At 43.0% G+C, this 26,989-nt stretch overlaps 1 protein-coding gene across 3 annotated transcripts in view; it reads right to left on the minus strand.

Moving 5' to 3' along the window:
• GPC1 (glypican 1) overlaps positions 1-26,989 on the minus strand; it is a 344,777-nt gene that overhangs the window by 225,983 nt on the left and 91,805 nt on the right. The window contains exons 1-2 of one of the 3 annotated variants that reach the window (XM_084528750.1): positions 20,493-20,518; positions 20,291-20,398 (exon numbers count right to left, since the gene is read on the minus strand). The gene's annotated coding sequence lies outside the window, so the exon portion shown is untranslated. Of the gene's footprint in view, positions 1-19,918; positions 20,041-20,290; positions 20,399-20,492; positions 20,519-26,989 lie in introns of those variants that run through there. The other 2 variants (XM_084528749.1, XM_084528748.1) reach the window with 2 other exon arrangements.

Here is a 26,989-nt window from a genome sequence, read left to right on the forward strand (position 1 = left end):
AAGAATCCATTAAATGTAACTTCTGTAAACATTTACTCATCTAAAAAAAATTCTTAATCCAAAGAGTTTGAGAAACATACTCTTGTTTTACTTGTCCTACTATAAAAAGAAGCTGAGCCTGTCCAACCTGATCAAGCTGCCTTTCTAATATTGCAAACGCATATGGATTTTTTTTTTTTAAGAACAATTTCCCACGTTGTCCCAGAGGACAGCATCATATTACATTATACACCAAAGCCACAAGCATTTAAACAGACAAAGTCATCCTGGCTATTAGCTTGTTATACAGTCTTTCAGGCAAGGCAATTGGAGTGGAGTCAAAGTAAAGAGCAAGTATCAGGAATTTCAGCGAAAAGAACCTTTCAAGAGCACAGCATCATCAGCCATCCAAGATCTTCATAGTGCAGTTGAACTTACCTCACCAACCAAAACATTTAAGGGTTCAGAAAAGGGAAAGCAATACCCCTACAATTTCTGTTCCTCTAGAGCTCAGCAAGGCTGCTCACCTACCAGCCAGGTGCTCTTTCCCTTTCAGCATGTGTCATAAAAGGTATGTCTCCTGCTCTGAGGCCTTATTCCTGAAAGCAGCGTGATATATGTATATATCAGTATAGATCAGTTTGAGATAGTCACTGTACCTATCAAGAGAGAGGCTGGGGTCTTTCCCACACCTAGAGCCAAATGCTTTAATGGTTTAAACCCAAGTCTGAAGACAGGAACACCAAATAGAGCATTTCTAAGAGGCCCATTTCATGCAGGACCAGTATCTTTGAGTAGTCATGTTTTCAGAGTTGTTCAGCTTCGTCTGTGCTATGGGAAACTGCTCTCTAAAGCAGCCCCCCAAGAACATGGACACTGTTTAAAACTCTCATTTCTCCGTACGTCTCGATTAAATTAAGCAAAGCAGCTGTCAGATACTCCACCCTGGCTACTTCATCTCTCCTTGGCTCCTCACACCATGCTCCTAGTTTAAAGTAGTACATGTATTAGCATGTCTTTTCTTTCCCCCCTTCCAGTGCTTTACAATCTGTTCTGCCACTTCAGACAGGTGGTCTTTTTTGGTAGACCATGCATCTCATCATCTTCCCTGTCTCAAGAGTCTTTGACCTTCTGTACGTGCTTTTCATGCTTCTAGTTAAATGGGCATCTGTTTTCTCCTCCTTCCTCCTTATGGGAAGTTTCCAGCTAAGTGCTTATCAGACTCATCTCTCTAACAGCCAGTTGGTAACTCAACTCAGTAAGAATTTAGTAAATTTTGTGACAGTTCATACAAAGCCCCCTTTCCTCTCCTGAACACACTTGTTGAAGCTTGTTTTGCACTCACAGTTATTCCCATAAAAGTGGATGTATGCAAAGAAGGTTCTTTTGTCTTTTTTTTTTTTTTTTCTTTCGGGAAGAACTATATTGGAATAATGGATACAGCATTCATTAAAAACATCCTCATGTATTTTTCCATGACAAGACCGTGGTCCTGATATGTAATAGGCACTCATTACAGCAAGCTTAATTGATGCTTTTACACTGAATCCTATGATCTTTCACTGTATACTAACATAGTCAGTTGCTAGAGTTTATATTTCTCGCAGAACTAGTGTTTCATTTTCTTCCGGAGTTACCCACCACTACTGGATTTAGCTTATCAGAAAATGCAGCAAAACCCACACGCAGCTCCCAGCCTCTGCCTGGGCCATGTCGATATTTTTCAGCTGGAATAAAATGGAGAAGGCGGCTTTTTGAAAGGCCCCCAAACTTAGTTTCTGCTGGAATGACATTTTAAAAAATAAATATTAATGAATAAACATTTGGCAGAAATCATTCCTAGGACACAGCAGCAGAGATGTTACTGAATCCAGCCCCTTTCACTTGGGCACAGCCACCTGCTTTGTCCTCAGGTTGCAGTCCTTTTTTTTTTTTTTTTTTTCTGTTGTTGCTGTTGTGCTTCTCTATTACTGGCTGCATGAATGGTTAACATGGAAAGGGCCCACTAGGCTCAAGAGGTTTTACAGGACTGTATGTCAGCTTGGGGTTATTACACATTAAAATGATGCAAACACTGCCCTTTTCCATCACGCTAACCAAGAGGAGGACACAGGTATTTAGAAAGCTGTGACAATCTGCCAGTGTTAAAGCTACTTAGAGCAACGTTTCCCAGGGGTTGATCTAGAGTTTCTAAAGCAGGGGTAGAGAGAAGGATTCTGTGACGGGTCCCGTGGCCGTGACTGATACCAGTGTGCAAATCTGATGCTGATAAGGGCCAGCAGAGCAGGCACATATCTGTGCTGCAGCGTGCAGCACGGTGTAAGCACACCAGCGCTGCCAGCCCTGTTTCTGAATGTTAGCATCGCTGCCAGATCTGTTTCTGAATGTTAGGTTTTTAAACTGGCTGGAGTTATGTAGACTTCAGTTACTGGTTTGTTTGTTTGTTTGTTTTCAGCAGAGAAATACAGAAGCAGCGTGAAACTCATTCTGAGACCACATGGGGAACCCAGAGAATCCCAATCATTTCTGAAGAGGATTATCCGTGTCCTCGTTCCCCTCTGCAGGGACGCCAACAGACACTACTGCCATCAGGCTGTCTCCAATGTGCTGTCACATCCAACAGACAAGTTCCCTGCTGACACAACTCCATTAAAATCAAAGGACTTCCCTCGTCAGAGATTATAGTCCTAAAACTGTTTGCAAAGACTTCCCCAGAGAAAGAGCCCAGATTCGCTTTCAAAAGAAATTAAAGCCTTAGTCATTGATCGGCAATATCCGAAACTCAACAAATGGATGCGCAAGGAGGTCCAACACCTGGAAAAAGGGTCCCACGTATTCTCCAGAAAGCATCGTGCCTAAGGACAAGCACATGCAGTTTTATGCTTAGTCCTCAGAGAGAGTACTGGAAGGCACAGTGTTTCTGAATACACGTACCTGTATCATTTCTGAGGTCTGACATTAACTGAAGAGCCCGCAGTAGACAAGCTATATAAAGGTATGGGTACTCACTCGACTACGTAAACTACATTGCGCACAGTCCAAACATTTAAAAACAAAAACCCAAACTGAAGCAACACAACGTTCTGCTAAGGAAACTTCGCCTGCACAATTTAGATTCTTGCATTTGAGTAACTCACCTTAGAAGTTACCATGGTTTAACTTTCCCTACTACCTCTGCATACGTGTGCCCGAATCATACAGTGAGGAGAAATCAAACCTAGAGCTTCTTTCCTTCCTGCTGTAATTGCCAGCAAAACCGAACACCCTCTGTCATTCACCAACACTGTCACAGTTGCATGAGGGATCTATTTGCAACCTCATGTTTACTTTCACAGGGTAACATGTGGAACCAGATATGTGCAAGGAAAAGACTACGCAAATTAAACATCTGGGGAAAAAAGTGAAGCAGGCAGGAGAGCCCAGTGCCTGGCATGCATCTTGAGCTGCTAACAGCTAGAGGTGGGAAGGCTGCATCAGGGTGAGGTGGAATCCATCCCCAGAAAATGTTCTGAGAGCTGCCAGCAGTACGCCTGGGCTGGGTCCTGTCTTAGCTAACCGGCTTAACCAGCATCTGCCTGAAGCCCGGAGCGCAGCACCTCTCCTTCCACCACACTTCCCTCCTGAGATCAAGAGGGAGGAAGGAGTCCATCCACACATCCAGCACTGATTCTAGGACACAGCCCTGTCCTCGGGTGACGGGGAAGGGCAACAACACAGGGGGAGCTACGCATGGTGACCTGGAAATCCACTATGCAGGGAAGAGCCTTGCTGCTCAGGTTAGACACAGTGTGTCTTTGCTGCGTACTGACAGGCAGCCTGGCTAGCTGTTGGGTTTGGATTCCCCAGTGTTTGCAGATTTCAGTCTGTTTGTTTGAAATGCTATTAACAATACCAGACGCTGAGGACTCGGCACGGTTTACCAAATGGGTGCGCTTCCCTTGCAAGACAAGCAGCAGAAATACTTCCCCTCCTAGAGGAACTGTGCTGCCGAGACCCAGCAGACCCTGCCCACCCTCTCGGCCCTGTCCCCAGCCACCAGCTCCTTGTCCAGGCCCAAGGACAGGCAAAAGGAAGAGACCTTCCTGCCTGCTGAGCAACTCCTGCAGCCTCGTTCGCCTCAGCAGATCAGACTCAAGCTGCTACTTGATGAGGGATGAGATGAGGGAAAGAGATTTGGTATTCTGCTGGATTGCTGGCTGATCATTTGAAGCCTCAGCAGATCAGGTAGTTACCAGTTAAGTATAAACAAACCTTGCATTTGCAGAAAGGAAAAAGGAAGAAGAAAGGAAGAAAGAAGTTTGGTAAAATAAGAAATGTATGTGTATTTTGGACCATGCAATGATGTGCATTTTACAGCTGAAAAAAAAAAAAAAAAAAAGCAAGAAAGCAAGAAGAGATAAAAGAACCTATTTTTAGGAAAAAAAAAAAAAAGTGCAATACTCTTTGCAGTTACTTTTAAAAGCAATTTTGACAAAATAAAAACTGCTTCCTTTCTAAATGTTCCCTTCCCTTGCAGTAGCACAGAGATATGAAGAGAGAAAGAACAGAAAAGCTTTTTCTACCCTGTGTTGTTTTTTTTTTCCTAAGACATTTGATCACTCGGAATATACAGCAATAGGAAAATCGGGTGGTTTGCAACAGCCAGTAGCAGCAGCCTGCAGGAGCCACTGTGTGAAATGTGTCTGAAACATAGGCAGTACTGTGAAAAGAGATTTGGGTCAGTGGCAGTCATCTGGCCTGCATCTATGCCCCCAGCAAGGACATTTAGAGAAGTCATTCACAGCAGAAATTACGCCTGAACAGGGCTGAGGAGCACTGGCATCAACTTTTTTTTCTTTTTCATTATCTGTTTAGGCACTGGCTGGGATGAGAACCTGAGCCCATGTCTACACTCTTGAATGGTATTTTCCATCTGATCTGGAAACACGTTTTCATAAAGCTAGCTCAGGCGAGTTTATGATCGGGGGTTAGTTTTAAATTTTCATTTTCACATCATTTGCTGCTTCTCTTCGGTTTGAACAGAAATAGGTGTCTCACCCATTTTGGTTCTCCTGCAGATGCCCTTGGCCAGTCATAAAAACCCTGCCAATTTGACACCAAACAGCTTTCTGCCTCAGTTTCACCTCTATAAATTTGAGCAAAAAAATCTCCCTACCTCTTCTCTGATGTAAGAAGATGCAAGAAGCCTTGCAACTACAACAGTTCTCTTTAATACCTGATTGTCAAAGAACAAGGCCTGAAGCAATAATCAAGACAACAGCTTTGAATGCCTACAAATCATGCCAGCCCACTTCACTACAACTATAAGCTATAGCTTATTTTTGATCTGATAAACATTTCCCAACAGATTTTGTGTTAGTGACAAGCTTCCTTCCAGATGCTCAACAAAGTCTTAGTCACCTTTACGGACAGTTCAGACACATTATCTCTACATCTACAAAAATGATTTAACATACAGTGCTGTATGGTCAGCTTCATGGATATGTAAGATATTACGTTTGAATATGGAGTCAAAATTTTTGATCAAAGCATAAACAGAATGAGAGATCAACAGCTTCCATGAGATTCTGCAGCCGGGTTTATTTAGCAGTTGCAGAGACTGTATAGGAGTTTTCACTCTGATATAACCATTTCAGAATGTATTTTCTCCATATATCCAAGATTTATTCCAGGTTATTTATTTGTTTTACACCTATGCACCAGATACAATGTATGGAATGAAAATAAATTCTGGGAAAGTCTTGCTGCAGGAAGAATATGGTGATCTCAGAAGAGCGATGTTTAGCCTTGTCATTTTGCCATATAGATATTATAGCCATAATTTCTTTGATGAAGCCAGGGAAAGATGCTACTGGTAAATCAGAGTACAGGTTTGCAGACTTCATTTCTACGAAAATAAATAATAGCAATAAAAAAGCCACTATTTTCTCTTCCAAAGAAAGACACATATATTGGCAGAAATAAAGCAACTCATAAGATAATGCATTAGCAAAGCAGCAAGTACAATCCTGGGTAATGCTCTACGTAATGCCAACAGGAAGGGATGAGGATATAGGAAGATGTTTGTAACACAAGACTCCAGTTTCACCTGCAGTGATTCCAGAATTTAAAAAGGAAAAAAAAAAAAAAAGTAAAATAGAAAATAACGTGCTCAGGGAAACACAGAAGAGCTTTGCTGCAACAGCAAAACAAATCAAACACTGATCAATATCACTGTGGTCACCTTTTAACAAAGACTTGTGATGTGTTTTGAATGCACTATGTAATGAAGCCATATTTTCCCCTGCTTCCCTGATGCCTTATGGTAATGAAACACTTGCAAAATCATTTCTGGAAGAAGGACAGAAAGCTGGTCGTCATCGTCCTCCTCCTCTTCCTTTCATGCAACCTTTGTGGTGGTGCCCAAATTGCAGATGGGGCTTGGGAAACAGTGCTTACAGCTAGATCTGACTGAAGATGACAGAGAGCCATACAGATGACAGATCTGAGGGATTTCAAAACAGGATTCAAGCAGAGTTAGTTCAGTCACATTTTGGAGCCATTAGTGCATTTGTTTCAAGTGGCTTCTGTCCCTCCCTCTCCATTCACACAAACTGGAAGGCAGTTTTAACTTTCCTGACTGTGGAAGCCTAACGTGGAACAATTTCCTCTCACATACAAGGATGTGAACTTTAAGATCTCAGTTGAGCTATTTTGTTGATAAGAACTATTAACAACCAAGTGAATCCTGTGTCTGCTCACCCCATGTCAGAGGCATGCAGTTTCTCAAGGTAGCGAAGCTGCCAGGCACTGTTGAGAGGCTGCTGCTGTTGCCTCACTAAGGTCCTGCTGGAAAAGCTTTGGGGAATTGGCAGCACCGTGCACCAGGGCAGTGCTCCTGCCCATGCACCTCCTGAAAGCAGCTGGCCCAAGGGCCCAAGTGTCAGGAGCTGACTCTGACCAGCATCCCCGCCAAGGTGGCACCTACAAAGCCGGGGGTCCCACCGTGCTGGGCTCTGCGCTCACAGAGCAAAGCTGGAGCTGCTTCTTATGCAGCTGAGGAAGAGGATGACAGGAGGCAGGGTTACAAGTGGAATTGAGCAGGTGATGCAGAAAAACAACAAAGCAAACCACCCCACCCCCAACAAGACACACTCAGCCCCTCTGATTTCCCATTGTTTTAAGGAGTCAGAGCCCCTACACAGCAGTCCCACAGCATGACTAACAACAAACCTTTTAATTACAGGTTGAGCCTCTGCTCTGTCAGTGCAAAGAAAGATCTGGAAATGTGTGTTTTTGACTAGTCTGTACTTGCAGGACATTTACCAGAAGCATCTCCCCATTTCAGATGGATACAGCTGTGTGCAGGACCCTCCTCAAGGAATCTCCATACAGAACTATAATATAACTCCTGCCTTTGCTCATGAATGCAAGACATCCAGGTTTACGCAGCATATGGTAAGGAAGGAGATTTTAACAGTAATCAAATCAGACTCAAATGTATTACAGAAAAAAAAAAAAATATATTTTCTTGGAAGCCTTTGAGCAGTGGCAGCCTCTCTCCCTCACCTGTAGCTGAGGATTCAGCAGCAGAAACATCCCCGCATGCAGGGCTGGCATCCACCCCTTGACAGCCTGACAAGGGTGGGTTCCTGCTTTTGCCCAAGGACTGCACTTGTCTCCCTGGCCCAGATAAACATTTGGAAAAGAAAAGGAAAATTTGTACTCTCACCACACCCTGTTCCCATGAAAAACTAAGCTGCCAAGGAGAGCTCTTAGCTTGGCATGGAGTATACAAAGAAAAAAACAGTATGTCTTCCTGATTGCAATGAGTTAATAAAAATACACTATACTCTACAGAGTGCTACTCAGTTCAGTATCTTATTCTTTAAAAAATAAATAAATAGAATCCATGGCTTTTTTTGGAAACCATCCATATGTTTCTTCAGATATGACTTACAGTTTGTGGTTTTCAATTGAAAATATTATGAGAAAGACCTCATTTTCTGGGTAGGTTCTCATTCCCACTTGAAAATTTCTGTAAGGCGTTTCAGGTAGGAATTCAAGGTTGTCCGTGGAGGGGAAAGCTGTCTCCAGTAATGGTGCTAACTGTAAGGGAAAAGAGATGATCCATTCCCATGTAGTACCAAATGCACTGGCAACAGACACGAAGGACAGATGGAGAAGAGTCCCACACCCTGTACCATGGTGCAGGCCAACTTATCTGTGACTGTTCTGCTCACGAAGACCTGTCTCCACATTGCTTTCCTATGATATACTTGAAGTATTTCGTTGTTTAACTTAAGGAGGTAATTTCTAACTTTATCCACAGTTACTCTGTGTATTAGAAGAGCCCACAGGAAAGCAAGTCAGCACAAGCATGCTGCCTCTGTTGGAGATAGCTGAAGACAACCCCACCATCTCCCAAGCTTTGAGGTTAAAATCTGAACACAGAAAACCCAGGTATTTCTATATATCCTCCATTGTAGTCTCTCTCTTCACAGGTTCTAAAGAAAATCCATGGGAGCCTTTCCTCCAGCTGACACAACCGGTGCCCTTCCAGCTCCTGGGAGAGCATTCCCACAGACCAAAGTGACAAACTGCCACCTTCTGCAAAGAACAGGATTTGGGGATGGCAGGGAACGCATGGCAGAGGCATGAGAACAAGGGACAACCTCTAACGCCATGTAGCAACAAGCTCGTATTGGCTTTGTCCTACTGGCAGGTAGCACAAAATAACTGTTCAAAGCCATGCTGTTATCTTTAGGAAGGTCTTAATGAAAGAAAGGTTGTGGAAAAAGGTAGCATCTTCGATCAGAATAATGAAGCTGGGAAAACAAAAACAAACAACAACAACAACAACAAAACACACAAGTTTTCAAGCACATAAGGTTTTCCTTGGGTTTGAAATAGAGAAAAGAACACAAGCAAACTTAGGATAAACCTGAGCCCAGGTTAGCTGTGGGAGGGCCGTGCACACATGACCATTTCGGTTGTTTTCTTTTTGAGCTCACAGAATAACTGACCTCAGTGAGAAGTTTTCACAGGGACAACTAAGAAATCACAAGCAGCTCTCTGGAAGCAGAACTCCCCAAACTCCAGGGTTACTGCAATTATTGCTCCAGTTTTTGTGAGCAGAGCATATCATAGCACCTGCCAAACTTCCTGTTGTTCTTAGTAGAAGGTCAAAGTGCTTAATAAGAAGAGATCTAGCAGATGTGCTTTAGTCAAAATTGCATTTTTGATCTAGCCATTGGTTTTATGAATGCCATTCTAATTACTTCATGAAATTTCACCAAGATTTAATCCTAATTGTGCTTCCAATAATTTACTTCCAGCTATGTTTGTAATTAATTTGAGATGTAAAAAAAAACATTCTAAAATCCCTTCTCAGACAATAAAACACCTTCAAAATAGAGCACACATTTTACCACGAAAAGCTCTGAGGAACCGTGCTTCTTTCAGACAGACAGGGACAGATTGCAGAAAGAACTCGCCCTGAATTCCTGAGCACCTGGACCCACAGTTTCACACCCAACCTTCATCTTGATCTAGCACACAGCATTGCTATTCCAGCTACAAACCCAGCCGGAGGTTTCACAGGTGTGGCGCATCCTCCTCATTGCCAGACAGAAGCGCTTCCTGCTCCAGGTGCACCTCTCCTGCAGCTGTAAGAACAAACCCTCAGAAGGCGAAACGTCTTGTCACATGGACAGCCCTTCCCAGGTGCTTCCAGCTGCATTAGCAAGCCCGGTTAAGTCTTTATTCCTCTCTGAGTCTCTCTCAGGTCAATTCCTGACTTTCAGTGAGTCACTCCATCCACATTCTGGTTTGCACAGTTTCAGGGGCTCCTTAGCACGTTGGGTATCGTTTCTCATTTCTCACCCTGCAGAGTCTGAAGTTCCCTCTCAGCAACAGCACCTTGACACAGCAAATTGACACAGTGAGGCAATGGCTCTTTCCCTGACCCCACCTACATGTTACCTAGGTAAGAGCCTACTTCACTTATGCCTAGAGTGGGATTCAGGTATTCCCATCTTATAGATTCATGTTTATAGGCAGGGATTTTCAAAAGCAGTACTGAATCTCCATTGGCAAACAATTTTTTTAACCTATAAAAACATAGCTGTCAGCTTGCAGAGACATGGTTTTAAAAAGAAAGGAGAGGAACGATCTCAGTTCCGTAGCTCTGCGTGGGGGACACGGGCACTGGTAAGCTGGTCACAAGGCAAACAAGTGGAACAGCCAGACACAGAAATCTTAAAAAGTTTGAGGAAACCTTCCTGGATATGACATACGAGCTGAAACCTGCTCTCTTGAGCTCTCCTTTTGTTTTCACACGTCCTAACACAGCACCCTGGTGGCCTCAGTTGAGCCCCGCTCACCGCACACCTCCTGCTCTCCCACTTGGCCAGGGTGCTGAACACCGAAGGTATGCTGGTGTGTCAGCACGGTTCCTAAAAGCCCTGCTCCTTTGCTTTGCCATACAGAACAGCGTGGAGAGACGAGCATATGTTCCTTGGTTTGCAGCAGAGGCTCTTTTCCTTCAGGGATGCCTGTCTGGCAGACAGTCTCTCTTTTCAGAAACAGCTTTTCTGGAAGCGGTTATCTCCGCTTATCCCACAAGTACCTGATGCCACGTTTTAGCAATGAATGCTCAATTTATCCTCTGAACAGGGAGGGCATGCCTCTTCTCAGCCTCAACGCGGGGGGCTTCATGATGTTCTGCATCCTCTCCTTCCAAATCCTTACCTTATACAAGCACTACTGGCTTGCTTGCTGCCACCACCACGTCTATAGTAGAGAGCGGGCTCTGAGAAGTATCCTGGAGAGCTCAGAAGCTTCTCGAGGGTAAATGCTGTATGAACATCCGTATCATGTCAGCCCCTCTTCTGTGGATCTTGGATGCTTTTTAAAAGGCAGCCTGGAGGCAGGAAGTCCTATTGATATGTTACCATTTCGGTGCTAATTGATGATCTGTCTGAAAAGAACAAAGCTGCTGCTTTGGTTTTGGTCTTGAGACTGACCACAAAATGTTCATGTCCCAAGTCTGCTGGATTTTATTTGACTGCTTTAGTAACAAAAATACTTTTATTACAGCAGTGCCAAGAAGCCAGACTGAAACCATTCTGTACTCAAGACACTGCACTGAGAGAGGAGTACAAAAAGCCAGAAAAAGAGAGAGGTGAAGCGAATTACCATTTGGTAAAGCAATGAGGGAAAAAGCACAAGGCTGGTCAGCAGAGCCATTGAAAGTGCTGACAGCTTTTCCCTGATGTGCTTGTTCTCTGCCAGAGCCACTAGCAAAGTGATGTTTTTCTGGGTCTCACCTCACTTAATAACCTGCCTTCTTCATTTTTCTGCCTCCATGCAATCAGGAGGAGTTTGGAAAGCCCCTGTCTGTAGCTCCATCTGTTCCACACCCTCCCTTCTGCAGTGAGGCCATGCCAATGTCATTTTGGGGCTGAAGCAGGACAGACATTCCCAGAGCTGCACAGGAGCAGAGGGACACTACATGATGCTAAGGAGAATGTGAGCAGGGGCATGCTGGATTTGGGGAAATAGAAGATCCACACTACCAGGCAGATTTCAGGGCGAATCTCTGTCAGATGATCTAGTCTGAGTTCACTTGGGGAAATTCTGGCAGTATAACCCCAGGCATTTTATGCTTTACATTTCAGAGAGCTGGCAAGAGGGAAAGCCCTGCAGTGTGTGTGTGTGCCTGTGGCAATTTCAGAAGTCAAGTGGCCAGCTCAAACTGGGGCTCACAGCTTTTGGGCCCCTCACCAAATCAGCGTGGGAGGTCTGAGGGAGGGATGTGACACGTGGCTGTGCTCCCAGCTCGCCTCTCAGAGCGCCCACTTGTACGGTCACCCATATGTTACACCCAGACTGCACTGAGATGGATGTGCTCAGGCATGGGGACCAGCAGAGCTGCTCTGGCACAGCTTCTGCCCGAACACAGCAGGTAGCAGGGGGACCTCTACCTGCCCCAACACTGGCTATAAGCGACTCTGTAATTTCAGACTTTGAGCACTAGAAAAGGTACAATAAGCTCTTATTCCTTATGTAAGATTTTTTGAAAAAGCACTTTAAGCAACAAGGCAAATTTGACAGAAGTTTGATGGAGATGTCTTTCCCCAACTTGTAGAGCCCTCCATAGCAATCAGAATGGGATATTCCTCTGTGTTCTCATTGCTTTGGACAATGCTGGGCAGGGCACCTGCTGAGCAGTTTCCCACACAGCACCCTTGTCTCCACTGGGGACAAGCACCAGGGGAAGCCAGCGATGCAGGGAGAAGATCTGAAGGAGGTTGGCAGGACACCGCAGGATTACATTATTATGCCAGCTCAGTCATTCAGCTGAATACATGTTAAATTCAGCAGCTGGCTTGTGGCCAACCTTCTCTTTCTCCTCAAGTCCGAATAGCCACCAGCAGGCTCGCACACGGTCACCCTGCACCAGACAGGCTGGCTGGTGCTGTCTGTGCGTGCTGCTGGGGCTTCCTCTGCACTGCACAGCCCTCACCAACAGCTCCCAAGGGGGCTGCTCCTGCACTCCCCTACATGAGGACAGGAGGTTTTCCTCCGACTGCACTGGAGAGGGGATCGGGCCCCCCTTGCTGAACAAGTGCCTACCAATTAGTGACACTTACTGATCCTATCTGTGGAGAATCATTATGAAAAATGCAAAGCATTATGCAGCCACTATTAATCTTCCGCTTTTGTTGCATTTGCTCATGGTTTATGGCCCTCCAAGGAGGATAAATGATCAAGGCATGTACTCACATTGTTATTTGTCTATTTGTCTGTGCAACAATACACGTGCTCAGCACTAAGCAGAAGTTATTTTTCATGGGGAATGCAGTTTTAAGGCTTTTCAAGGTCAGAAGGCTTTGAGAGGAAAAAAAAAAAAAAAAAAAAAAAAGCCTGCAAGTGACTCTGGCTCATTTGCTGCCATCTCTTCCTTTTAAAGTTACAACCCACACAAGACCATAAGTGAGCTGAGACTCAAGGAGGAATGGCCACAGAAGTGCTTCTGTGTTTTTGGCTTTTGCTAGAATACAGCACGGCACACAGATGTGTCAGTACGACAGATAAGGTCACTGCTGCCAAATGACAATTCTTGTTTCAATGTATAGGTGGAAGACGTGGTTCCTCCCTACACTTGTGATGCTAAAATCTCTCCTCTCTTTTCTGCTCTCCTCTCTGGCTTATATAGCTCATTGTGAGCATGGACATTTTGGTCTAGTTTTGTTTATGGTAGCAGGGATACATTTCTCCAGCTCAAGTTCTGGCAAATTCAGGTGATCATACATTTACAGTGATGCTTAACTAGTCTGCAGGCACTCACAGATAGCACTAAGAAATGTTCTTTGGCTCTGTATAGCTCTGTGCAAGAATAGCCATCTCCATTACGAACACAAAGTACTTAAAATAATATTATTTCAAACCTGGGAAAGCAAAAGCAATACAAATATTTTAATAGCTGGTACAAAAACTAAGTTCTAGCTAAAATGATCAGATTTCCACGTTTACTTTGAAAACATACAGACTAAGTATAAGCTTTTTGCAAGTTTTTACTCAGAATATAGAAATGTGGTATTTTAGTAGGGATGGCACTCTACAGTTTGAAAGACTAGAAAGATAAGAAGCAGTATTTTAATCAAATAGATACACAGCAAAGCACAGCATTTGTCCCTTTCTTACTCAGAGAAACTGAGAGGCTGAACCTGGTCCAAAGCCAACTGGGTCAACGCAAGTCTTCCCAGTGACTTCCACAGCTTTTGGGTTTGGCCTGCTCTCCTCAAAGGACTATAAATACAAAACATGGCTTCAGCACCATGTCACACAAAACAGGCAAGGAAAATGCGCTGCCAAAGTAGATATCAGATAATGCCAAACATCTGCTGCTCAAATCCCCCAAACAATGCTCCATTCATGCAGAGGGTAGTATCAAATATTTATAAAACACATAGTCACAGAGGAACTCAGATTCACACCTCCTGATTATCATTTGTTCTCATATTTCTTCCTCTCTGTTTTAAGTCAACCAAAAATAGCAAGAGAAATCTGAGAAGATGACTTTTCCCCAGACACTTGTTAAAAGTATTCTTCAGAACAGTTTTGTTTCCAGAAAACTATTCAGATTATTCACATTTGCATGTATCAGATTCACTGAGTCACTTCCACTGGTGGATCTAGCAGTCATTAAGTTAGAGCAATCTCATCTCAATAACACTAGGTGTGCAAAGAGCAAAGCTGGTTAGGCATTTAACAATAAATATTCAGGCATCATGGAGGACAGAAGAATATTTCCAAACTATTTAATGATATGATTCAATGCAACTTTCCAGCTGAAAAATGACCACTCTTTCAATAGCAGGTGATTTTCAGGATATTATCCATGTTATGTCATAAAGACTGTATTGCTAACAGTAAATGTTTTGACCATGCATTTATATATAAATCAATCAGACACTACACTCTCAATTATCCATACTGCTAATGGTTCAATCTTCTTAATTTTTGTGAATGGAACCTTGATCAAGTGTTTTGTGTTTTATAAATCAGAATGGTTCATTTAATACTTCTTTGGGTAGATTCATTTAGCCCAGTGGAAATGCAAAGATGTGAAAAGAGTAGAATTTGGCCTATAATGTTCAGAAATGAAGGATGCATCTTAACTGAAAGCGTTCCCTCCTCCTTCACTGATGGCAGGTGCTGGCACTGACACAATGTCTATTCCGACTCTATGGATACTCACAAGCTCCAAATTTTAGTTTATATTCTTTGTTACAAAGGTGTAAAGCAAGAAATCTGCCAAACAGTTCTACTTACTCCTTGAAAATTACAGTGCTAACACCACATAGCTTTTTAGAATCTTTTTTCTTTAAATATAAAAATGTATTTCTTATTTCATTAATTGTTGTTCCCATTTTTGATATTCTGAGTTACCTGCACTTTCTCCTGTTAACTACAGCTTCTGTTCTTCTGGACATGCATGGAGAAAGGCTATTGCTCCCATGCTCTGATGACATGTTATCTTTGCTTCCAGAGATGACAACTGCCTTGACCTTTCTACCTGACACTTTGCATTGCACTGCAAGGTCTTATCATTTGCTGTCCACTATCATTTTTGGACTGCACATCTCTTTCTCTTCATTGCACTGAATCTCTGAGTCTGGAGCTACTTTTTCTCCCAGGTACCCTCCCTGGTTTTTATCCAAGCAGATTCTTATTTAGTGGCTTGTCGTTCCTAATTCTACTACCTATACATTCTGCTGTATCTTTCCTTCATCTTGAGTAGCATCCATATCAAGTCCGCTCTGGCATCATATTCATGCTATCAAGCTCTTTTTCAGATTAGTATAAAACTTGCTAGGCAAGAATAATTACCAACTCCAAAACATTTTGAAATTAAATTTTATCAGTAAGACTTCACCAGAAAACATATCAATATCGAGCTAAGTCTTCTTCATCCACAATAACCCAGTTTTCAAGCCAGGATTCATTCTTAAAGCCCAATATAAAGTACGTAACTATGATTCTGCTGTGGATGACATGCTTCAGGGCACCTGCATTATCTCAAGTGGAAACCTCTGCTATATGAAAAGGAGAGATCACTACCCCTTTTCCAACAGGGGCCTGAGACGAGAACACTACTTCAGGGACACTTTGCAGGTTCTTTTCTGGAGTAGGAGCAGCACCTCCAGTTGAGTGATGGCTCCAGCTGGCCAGATTGCACTAACAGTTGCCATGGCAAGAGCCATGCGCCCTTGCATATAGGCACAGTCCTCTCCTGGGACACATGTGAACTACCCTGAACATGTTGAACACACACCCAGATTATGGTAAAGGAAATCCTACACAGTAACAGTTCAAACAGTGTCAGACCTACTACACGTTTGCAGAACACTTTGCAGTGGGTCTGCACGTGCGCTTGTTTTCATTTAGAAAACCCCAAAGGAAGTTTGTTTCCCCATGCAAGAGCTTTTTTGGAGAGGATTTCACACCAACCCATCTCTGTTCCTTACACTTCCTTAGCAGAACATGTGCTGGTGCCTGTTACTGCAGAAAGGACTGGGTGCCTACGCTGGTATCAACCAAAGGAAAATACAGAAGGGAAGATGAGGCTGCTGGGTCTCAGACCTCCAACTATTTTTGGAGGATGGGTAATTGTCAGCTGTGGTGACCTTTCTGGTCATCTCTGTGCTTTTTAAAAAAAAAAAAGAAAAAAAAAAAAAAAGAGCACAGCCTTCTCCTAAGTGCTGCATTCTGTGCTGATCTGCAGTGTTTTTCCACGGTCTTACTAGAGCTTGAAATTAGATCTACCAGACAGGAACTGCCAGGACTTTCAAATTCTGGTATTTCTACAACATTCACAAAATGCTAGGCGTGTCTCTCACCTACCTCATACATGCTAGAGGTCAGAAGAAAACCTCAGAAAAGCATGACAGTTTGGAACCAAGGAATAAAAGCTGTTGGACAGTGGAATTTTATTACAGTAATGGAAGTTATCTGACAGGAATAAATGAACCTCTAACAGCATGCTCATGTACAAACACACTTTGAAGCATAACCAGCAGAGGGAAAAGAGAGCAACAAAAATTCCTTTCTCAAAGGCTCCTGTTATATCTTAGCTTCTATAACTTAAAACCCATACTAAAGAGCAAGCCAGACAGTGGTCTTGCATGATAGCTTGCAGAGCTGCCAACACAAACCTTGTCTCCTGGTCATTCTTACGCTGCAGCACACAAGCAGCCTGGTGCCTCAGAGAGAACCAGAGCCATCTGTTCCTGCATATTAGAGAGTCCCTCACGTAGAAGGCCTCTGGTGACAGCAAGTGGCAATTGGAGATGTGACCTGTGGTGTAGGAAAGAGCTCCTTCGTAAAGCATTCCTTTCAGTCTTCCATTCCTTCCTGATTCTGCCACAGAGAGATGGTAAAGATCCTGTCACTGCAAGGTTCAGCTTCCCCTTTCCACAGAACCACTCTGTGAAGCTTTATCCTTCCTATCCCAAACTCCTCTCTCTCTACATCCTCCTCCCTCCAAGCCTTCCATTACATTGTATTCACCTGAAAGCACCCTAGCAGGCTTTGAAATGAGGAGACTGTTCCTCTGAGAGGAGTTGTGTGCCTACTGCTGAAACAGCAGGTTTCAGCACACGATACACACAATGCATTGCCAGGTGACAATTAGCAACGCCTGCCAGATGGGCCCTAAATTCTGCACTTCATGCACTTGATTGCAACCCCAAAATTTAGAGGCCCAGATGGTCCTTTGGGTTATCTTCATCTGGAATCACATGAACAAGTATTCAGATGTGGTAGGTGTTGCTGGTCAGATCCGCTCTTATTTCACACCCACTGCCCTGTCTCTGATTTTCTCTGCTTTGTCCTGTGCATGGAATCAGCCTCCTCCTTGCCTGGGCTCCTTCTCTCCTGCATACCTAAATCAGAGCCTGGGTCCACAGACGTCATTCCTGAGGCATGCTTTTCTCTGCACTGTCGCTGTTGGCACCTACAGAAACTACAAGCTGATGTACACTTCTTTTTTCTCTTGTGAATAAAACCTGTAAGTCTCTCCATGTGCTAAAGCATCTCATTTAGTTTGCCTCTAGCTCTTCAGCATTAGGTGTGACATAGCAATTAATTCATCCTTTATTTTTCTCTGCACTGATAGCTGCACCATATTGAAGTTTGTATCTGAGTGGAGCTAGTAATTCATCAGCACTTGAGTATCTCTACGTACAATGTGCTCATTTTGCTATAATGTGCTTTTTTTAATCTTGCTGACAATTGAAATGTTGATATTGTTAAGGTTAATGACCCACTGATAAATACCAGAAAACACTTTAACCCTCAAATAGTTTTTAATCATGGCTGTTGCAAAGTGTGACAAGAATGCTCTGTGCCTAAATAGGCTTTAGAAGCAGTACTTTCTGAATATCTGATGTTCCCGTTTACTACCAAAGTGGTTTCTCTTGACAGTTACTAGGCCTGCCTCTGTGCCAGATTCTCTTAGTTTTATTATACTGAATTTGTGTATGAGCTGGCTAGCTTTTCTTTTGCACTTCTTAATGGTCTGCATTGTGTGTTCTATGTGCTGAGATGCCTTCGATCTGTACCTTACATATGATGAAATCAATTCAATCAGTAAGCAAGCTAATGGAAAGAACCGAAAGCCTGTGAGAGTTTTACTGGGGTACAGTCAACTAAAAGGTACTCTATCAGAGAGAGTACATTCAGCTACAGTGACAGGGTCATAAGAAGGCTAGAAAAACACTGGTTTTCACATTTTAACTATACATATTTTAACACTAGGTTGCTTGTGGAGAGGTGTTTGCATTATGCTAAGAAAAAGGCATGCCCAGTTAATTCATGTAATCGCTAAACCAGCATGCAGAGAGGGATGGAGAAATAGTTTCCATTTTTAATTCACATTGTTTTTTGCTGGATGTCTTCCAAGCATTGAACCAGCAAAAGAAATATGACGCACTTTACATTGTGTTCTCAGAGATACTGCCCCAGCTCTCTTTAGCCAAAGAATGTCAATATAGCTTCATTGGAGCCAAAGCAGCACGTGTCTGTCAGCTGACAATCTGACCATAAACAGAGATTTCTGACTGCATAAGCTCGGTGAAAAAGACAGCAGAGTTGTATATCACTGTATGCACAGGATGAAGTGAAGGGTACACAAAAAGCAGATTCCCATTCAAAGCAAACAGTATTTTGCAGCAGTGAATGGGTTCAATTAGGGAAAAAGAATCCAAGATAGGTTAAGTCTCACAAATTATGAGTGTGTTATCTACATGAGGAAAAAAAAAGCCTTTTGCTTTGTCATTTACTGCCCTTGATTTGTCCTGTTAATTCCAAAAAAAAAAGTGACTGTAAAAACAGCCAGTACTTACAGGCACTTTGAGATGAACTGAGTGTTTCAGAGCACGTTAGCCAAACGCCACTCCAATCCATGCTCACCTCACACTGAAGCCAAGCAACTGAGCCAAAGAACAGCACTGAGAAGGACAGTGATCTAATGGAAATGCCAGAGATGTATTACCTCTGCAAGTAAGAGGCTCAGAGAGAAATGACTCTTTGCTATTTGCATTATGAAACATAGCTCCCCTGGAAAAGTCAAGGTAGCCATTTTCCCTACAGAGTCTAGCTGATAGACTCCGTTCTTCTGATTCTCTCTGCTCTGAAACAGCCTGCGCTACTAATGCCAGCAAGAGAGCTCCAGAAACTGTCCACTTCTGCCTCTGGAATTAACAGGGACTGGACCTGTAGAGCCAAGCAACCTGCACTGCTCAAGTGCAAGTTATAGGAAGAACATGAGGCCCTAGGAACTGCCCTCCTAGAGAGACCTGATGGCTCACCCAATCCATGATGCTGTCTGTAGCGGTGACAGGATAAGCTATTTAAAGAGGGCACATGAGCCTAGTTGTCCTCTGCACCCCACTTAATTTGTACTCCACAAAAGCTGTTGCATCAAGGGTGTTATAAGTTACTTCCTTGCCCAGTCCTCTTGGTATCCATCTACATGTATGAACCTTTGGCCTGTGAATTTGTCTAATCCCTTTTTGACCCTGCTTGTACTTTCTAATTCTACAAACTCCTGTGGCAGCAAGCTCCAGAAATATACCACCAGTGTAAAGAAGCACTTCCTTTTATCTATTTTAAACTTTTCCTACTAGCTTCACTGAGGTCTGCGAACACTTGAAGGGTTTCAAACAGTAGCCTCTGCTGCATCACAAGATAACAATAAAAACATGTGGTCCCTATGCCAGAAAGTTCGAGTCCTACAGAATGGCTTAAAAGTCTCCAGGAACAAAGACATAAGCACACTTTCAGACTGATTTAGTTCTAAAGCACACTACTAACATTATGTTGGTTTAGCCCACATAGCAGCACCCAACACAAAGGAAATATTAAAACAGCTCATTTTATATATACATACCCACATGCACCAGATGTTCTATGTTTTTAGCTTATCTGCAGGTGTGTGTAAAAGCAGTTTTGGGACTCATTGATTGTGGAGTTCTGCTAACTGTCTTAAGCTTGTATAACTCCAAAAAAGATACAGTCCTAAGAGCCTTACTGCTGACAAGTTAAGTGTTTTGCAGGAGCTGGCTTTTGGTTTGGCTACATGTAGTTCAAACTGTGTTATCCTCTGCTAATTAAACTTTTGAAAAGGAACACAGCTGACAAGAAGTTGCAAGTAATTTGCTCTGTCCTTGACATTACTCAGAAGTCTCAAAGCAGAGGCCACAGAAGTCCAAGAATACTAACCTCCAAGAGACAAAGCAACAGTCCTTAATTAGCATCTTACCTCAGATGTTGCTGTGAGGGACGAGCTGTAGAGATATCAAAGATGCCCAAAACACAGATGATTCTGGTGGTAAGCAATCAGTTCAGACACACTGTGGCTGCTGAATCCCTAGAGGCAAAAAGAAATGGAAGAAATTCTGAGTATAGCTTGGAGACACAGATGCAGAGACTTGGCATTTGCCCTGTGGAATTCTTGGATGCACTTGAAAGGTTCTTCAAGGATGAAAGTGCAGTCTCTGTTTGTTTTGTGCCTGGAATGAACTGACACCATCGTATTATCTCAGATTCATTGGCAAATAGTCTCTTCCAATGGCTGCAACTGTTATTAGATTACAAAATATGCAAAACGACAGATGGCTGCTAAATTTGTTGCCAAACGATTAACTGCATGTTAATGATGCAGGAGTTTAAGAACAAATTTTAAGGGAAGCATCAGGTATGAAGGAATATCTTAAAACTGGAAAACTGCTCCCATCTTCATGCCAACAGAGTCTAGGCTTTATCTTACTAGAATTCACTGTTAGCCAAGGAGACAAATATTTTCTAAGTTGTGAGCAACACATAAATTTCCTCTACTCAGAGTAGGAATTAATAATTCAGGAACACTTCACTCTGTCCCCAAACTTCAATGGAAGTCTTTGAACTTTTTCTTTAAGCAACAAGACTTGCTCCCCTCCGTCACTCCACCTAAAACTACCCTCCAGTAGAGATCATCTAATGTAGTGCTTGTGGTGACTCAGAGACACCCATACCATTTGTACCACATTTTGTGCATTAATACTGTTGATCTGACTGTTTTTACAACAATCTCCTTCACACACAAAAAATACACTGAATTATTCTGCTCAGGTGACTGTCACGCTGCCCAAATGTTTAGCAATCCTTTGTATGATGAGGAGTCTTGATCTAGCTACTGGCCTGAAGTATACAGAAGAAAAACACGAGCCCTCATTCAGCTTTACAGGATTTGGTTACATTTGTTTTGGGACATGTCACTGTGGTCTTGTTCCTTTTAGATACCATGGCTGCTCAAGAGAGACATGACAGAACATCTGTGGTGCTTGCAGCTCTTGTTCCCTGAAGTACCAGACCAAGAAAAACAGCCTGGCAATGAAATCAGCTACCTACAAGGTAACACATAGCAATTTGTCTTTACAGGCTCTTTTTGCTGCTGTTTAAGTAAAATGGTTGAGAATCCTCTTAAAGAGGCTCCTACTTTTTTTTTTTTTTTGAATGGTGTTGGGATGAATATACAGATGAGGAGATGAGAAATTTCCTGTCTTATCTCAGCACGCTGCATTCCTGAAATCACCTTCAGTCCCCAATTACACAAATTCCTGCTTAGCACCTTAGGGAGACTGATGTGCATTAGGCTCTCCTCATCTTGTCCTGCAGTTCTGAAACAGGAGGAGCTTCCTCCTTGCTTCTGGAAGTGCTCAGTGAAACGGCCTCTGCCACTACACGTGGAGCTGTATCATACATCACCTGCTTTGCTTCCACTGCTGCTTTCTGGAGAACCCAACTGCCTGCAGTTACGGGATGGAAAGAAAGCCATGAAGCGTAGAAGACAGGTAAATTTCTGGTTGGGAAGAGGTAGGAGCGATCCCACAGCAAACACTGGCTACTGTCCTATTTTTCAAGAGCTTGGAAAAGTGGGGAAAAAAAATCTACAGAGAAAAAAGTCTGTACATCAATTGTAACTGTGGTAATGGATCACAAGCAGCCTTTGGCACTCAGCTGAAACTTGTCACCCTGAGGCCAGTGATACAGAGCTCTGATGTCCAGCCACAAAACAGACCAAGAGAGGCCAATAAGCATGAAACAGGGAGCCTCAGGAATCCAAAATGGTAGAAGTCCAACAACTTCACAACTCCAGGCACAAGCAGGCTGGATGTCCTGTTAAAAAGTCATCATATGCAGGGGCTTCACCTCTTTAAATGTGTCTTTCTACATCAAATGGCACTTGTAGTTTGTCTGTGCCATTTCGTATTGCATTAGTCTGTACCACACCATTTGGCAGTAAAATGATACGCCATGACATATGATACATAATCTGTGGCATGTCACAACCTACATTTACAGTATTTAGTAGATTTGATTTAAATGTACGACCCTCTTGCCCATCTTTTTCACACTTCCTTTTTATCGCAGCTGACGAGAGCAGCATATGGACAACTGATGTGATATCAGGATCTACAAGTCGAGGAAGAATGACAGTCTAGTTCCAGCGGCTTATTACTAGCAGCATTGTTTCACTTAACCTTGCATACTTCCAATTCCCCTCTGTGTCTGTGAAGCGTCCTCTCTTGTTATAATACCAGTTAATGCCATTAAGCCTGGATAGTCGCTTGCTAAGTCTTGAATAAATCACAGGAATAATACTGAATTTTATTAAAGCTGTTCACCTTCTTCATTTGGTCTCTTGCTTCTTGCTTTCTCAAGGATAGCCCAAGGAATTTGATTGTTTGCTTCCTGCCAGATAAGGTCTTTTCTTTCAGACCTGGATTATATCCAGTCTAAGACCCAGTGTATGATGTAAGAGCTTCTGTTATATTTATATATATGATGATGACATGATATCTGCTTCAGTGAAGTCTTTCTCATCTAAGGTAGGACAAAAGATTTCAGAACAGCCAGACACTATGTACTGTAATAGCACTCTGAAATCTCTCCTTGGCACTTATCAGATCAATATCAGTAACTGAAAAGAAACTGGTTTGGAGCAAAACACGAGGATACAAACTTGTTATGATGCTGATAAGCCTTCAAGGAGAAGCACACTGCCAAGGTAGAGAAGAGACACGAAAGAGCTCAAACAATAAAGCACCATTTCCCAATCACCTCAAATTCAAGTGCTTCACTTCCAGCACACCTGTTCTTCGAGACTAATCTGTTCTTGGATGGAAAACTGCACAGAATTAAAATTAAAAAAAATATCTACATCACTCTGAGTCACACTCACAATCGATCACAATAGACAACCAATAAGTGTAATATATTGCTTCTTCGGTAGAAGACAAAGTAAAGTTAAGGAAGATGCCCAGACTAGGCACTCATGCAATCATAAAAACGTAGACAATCTCTCCTGATAAAAACCAAACTTTGTACAGAATTGTATATGGCCATGCAGGAGCAGATTCTGTGCTGCAATATAGCAATTTAACTGCACACAGCAGCCTTGCTTGGCAGTTTATGGAGAATCTATAAGGGAGCACAATATCCAAATAACATGTCAGTGGGGATTTAGGTGGGCACAGCACAGTAACTGGAATTGGATTTGGGATGCTCTCACAGCCTCGCTCGAGATCAATTACAAGGCCTTTTGGAATTACACCTGATCAAAGTCTTGGTTCATCCCTCCCCATGCAGAGGTAGCTCCCAGGAGTGGATGCTGCAGGGCAGGGGATGAAGCAGCCCCAGTCCCTGCTCTCCTCTGATCTGTGCAAAGCACCTGCAGGGTGCGGGCACAGCCGAGCACCTGCTGGCAGCTGGGGGCTGCCTGCACCAAGCCCGGCACCCATGCTCCAGCCAGGGGCACAGGTAGGCAGGGTGACCAACGGGGATGTCTGGTTCTGCACCTTCTCTTTAAAATCTCAGCAATAAAACAATTCTTAGCTTCGGATAATGCCTTTGACTATTTCTTTAAACAACCTTTTTGTGTACACGCAAACAGTTTATGTTACCCTCCCTTCTCTCCGAAATTACAGGCTGTGCTAAAAGGCTGAAACGACCTCCCCAAAGGTCTTTTGCCATTTAAGAATTAATTAGCATTCAAGAAAGGACTCAGTGAAGTCCATCAAGCGTACCCACACGTCAGATGTGCTGATCATCTGTGTTGGGGATGAACACATATGACATCTGATGTCTTCAGTCTATTTCTCAAATTCATTTCACAGAGCGCATCAGCAAATACTCAAACAAGCACTACAAAGAAAGCACGAGGAGAAACAAAGCACAACCAGTGCTTGGGCTGCAGCTCAGAGATATGCTGAAGGAGCTCACGTAGCCAAAAGAGTTAAGTGACCCCATTCCTCTCCAGACCCATAAAATGTGCTCACTCACTCTTCTAACACCCGTATCTGGCAGAGTTCTCACCCCAGTACATTTAAAAGCACTGAACCTCTGTTTTGTGAGAGGGAGCCATCACTCAAGCTCACTTCTTTAAGACTGCAGTCTTGCAGTTTTCGCAGCAGGTGGGTCTCTGTGAATGCTGTGGCACCGGGCATTTGTGGAGATGGCCTCAGGGAATGCCTCGGGAAGAGTGTCTGTCAGAGACCACTGCATGGAAAACACCCGCTAACTTGGCTTTGCATTTCTTTGATATCACATATTCCATACTTCAAGACATTTCTTGGGGATTTTTTCCACTGAACCTTTTATTCACTTTCATTTTATTGCTTGATGTCCATAGGCAAGTCTCTCACTAAAGGTTCACTAAATTAAAAATCGGAACATTTTTCTGACCCAAGTGGAGTTTACTAGGTTAATTTTCATCCGTGTCAAGGTGTCACAGCATCTTGAATCAACAGAAGTGTTTTGTGCCTACTGCTTATTTCGGAGTTAAAGAAAAACCTGCAAGGTTAATGAGTAACAGGAAGCAATTCATTAAACTTTTGATAATGTAATGTTTCACAGCAATTTCATTTCATCATAAGTTTTATATCCCAAAGGAAAAAATGAATCCTTGAAAAAATCTATGCCTAATGTAAAAGACAGATAAGCAGAGAGGACTTCACAGGACTTCTAATTTTGGCACCATTAGCACTGGTTATGGAATTGAGGCCTTTATTCAGAAGTGCTTAATTCTTGAATTGCTTTCTTAAATGCAGCTTTTACAGATAGTATTTCACAGACATAGAAGTTTTGTTGTCTTCCCTTCACACATTCAGTTCTGTGACAATACATGAAACTTATTTCCAGGTGTTCTGAGTAACTTACTCTGTCTTGAGAACAAAATCTTGCCCGATAGTGAAAGTTTCTATACCGCAATGTATAGCACATATACATGTACCTTCTGACACATCGGGTGCTGACCACTAGGAGACACGATGCCAGACGGGGCAGACAGTGTCTGCTCTGCTGAGGTGTTTTCTCCAGCACTAAGAAGCAAAAATGAATTTCTGCAAAGCCCTGTAGTGGACTCCACAATGAATCCAAATGGTTTTGCTTTCCTTTCCTAATCAAAATCATTAAGTTTAAATTAACTTCCCAAGCTGAAAATCCTGACAGTGGCCTTTTTAAGCTAACTAGGATTATCAACTTGAACAATAAAATTTTGGCTCCTACTTTTTTCATCTCCACAGTTCCAGGAGTTGCTCGGAAAACTAAAACAAACCTCTTTCTTGACCTGCGAACAACAGTAAAAATACGACTGTAAGAAGAAGATTTAACAGATGAGAGCTCTTTCAATAGCTGTTGAAAGCTACGGCCCCCAGCACAATTCTACTGAACGTGCAGCTTTACTGTAGTTACAGATTAGAACAACAAATTTATTTATTTATGCGGTGATTACTGTGCATGTAATGCATTGGTAACTGGCATTTAAATTCTGGAATAACAGCTTAAATCCAGCCATTACATTCATTTTAATTAAATGCTTCCAAGTATTTTTTGCTATACTACGCAGACAGCCACTGCTAATGACCAGCTCTGTGTAGTCTCCATGTAACGTTATTTCCTCTGGTAAGACCCTCACTGCTTTGCCTGCCCTGGCTTGGGGAGGGTGGCAGTGTGTTAGGCTTTATGCCCAGGGCCTAATTATCCCACTGCTGAGGAAAGACACGTCATTCCTCACACTGTCACTGCTCATCGTTCAACACTGCAGGGACCAGGTTCACGTACTCCAGGGAGACGAAGAAGGGAGGATGGAGCACAGTTTGCTGCATCACTGCTGTAGTCCTCAGCACCTCTGCTCCCTACGGACGTTTCTTGCTATCTGATAGGTTTGAACAAAGCTCTCAAGTGTTTACACAAACCTAAAGGACATATCTGATTTCCAGCAGCTCTGGATTCGGCCCATGCTTTCAGAAAAACCATTGGCACACCTACAGGTAGAGGCACTCCCATCCCCTGCTCAGACGCTCCCACCAGAACTCCCAGAGCAACTGCAGCCCCCGGCGCCTGTCCTCCTCCCCAGCCACCCCATTGATCCCCCCGGAGGTACAAGGGGAAGCCGACTATTAAAAAAAGCTGACTTTTTTAATAGAATAAGATAGCTATATCACAGCAGAGAGATCACACAGATAATTTTATTCTACAGTGTGCTCGCTGTTACAGAAGAGGAAGGCTAAAGTACCAGTAAGGATGTGTGAGGAGAAAGAATATCATGGGTGATGAGAAAATCCCCAATTTTTCTCAAGAAGAGTTAAAGAAGATTTTGGAAGGAGTTTCACAGCATCTGACTTGATAAAGCTCTCCATAAACTTGACAAATAAAATTCCATCAAAACAAGTTGAGAAACACTGTTTTCACATGCTTAAAACGCTCATCTCTGGAACAGAGGGACTATTAGTGGGAGAGTTGTTAGTCTGCAGCTGCCAGAAGAGCAGGAAGCGGAGAGAAATGGCATTCCCTGCTGCTAATGGATGGGAGAGGCTCCTTGGGTACTAGGAGAATGGTAGGAAGATGAACTCTTTGCTTGCATAAACGAGCAGCTACACCAACAGCTACCATCACTTGCCAGAAGGCAACAGGAGCTCAG

The sequence above is a fragment of the Aythya ferina genome, assembly GCF_964211825.1.
Source record: "Aythya ferina genome assembly, chromosome: 9".
Taxonomy (NCBI): Eukaryota; Metazoa; Chordata; class Aves; order Anseriformes; family Anatidae; genus Aythya; species Aythya ferina.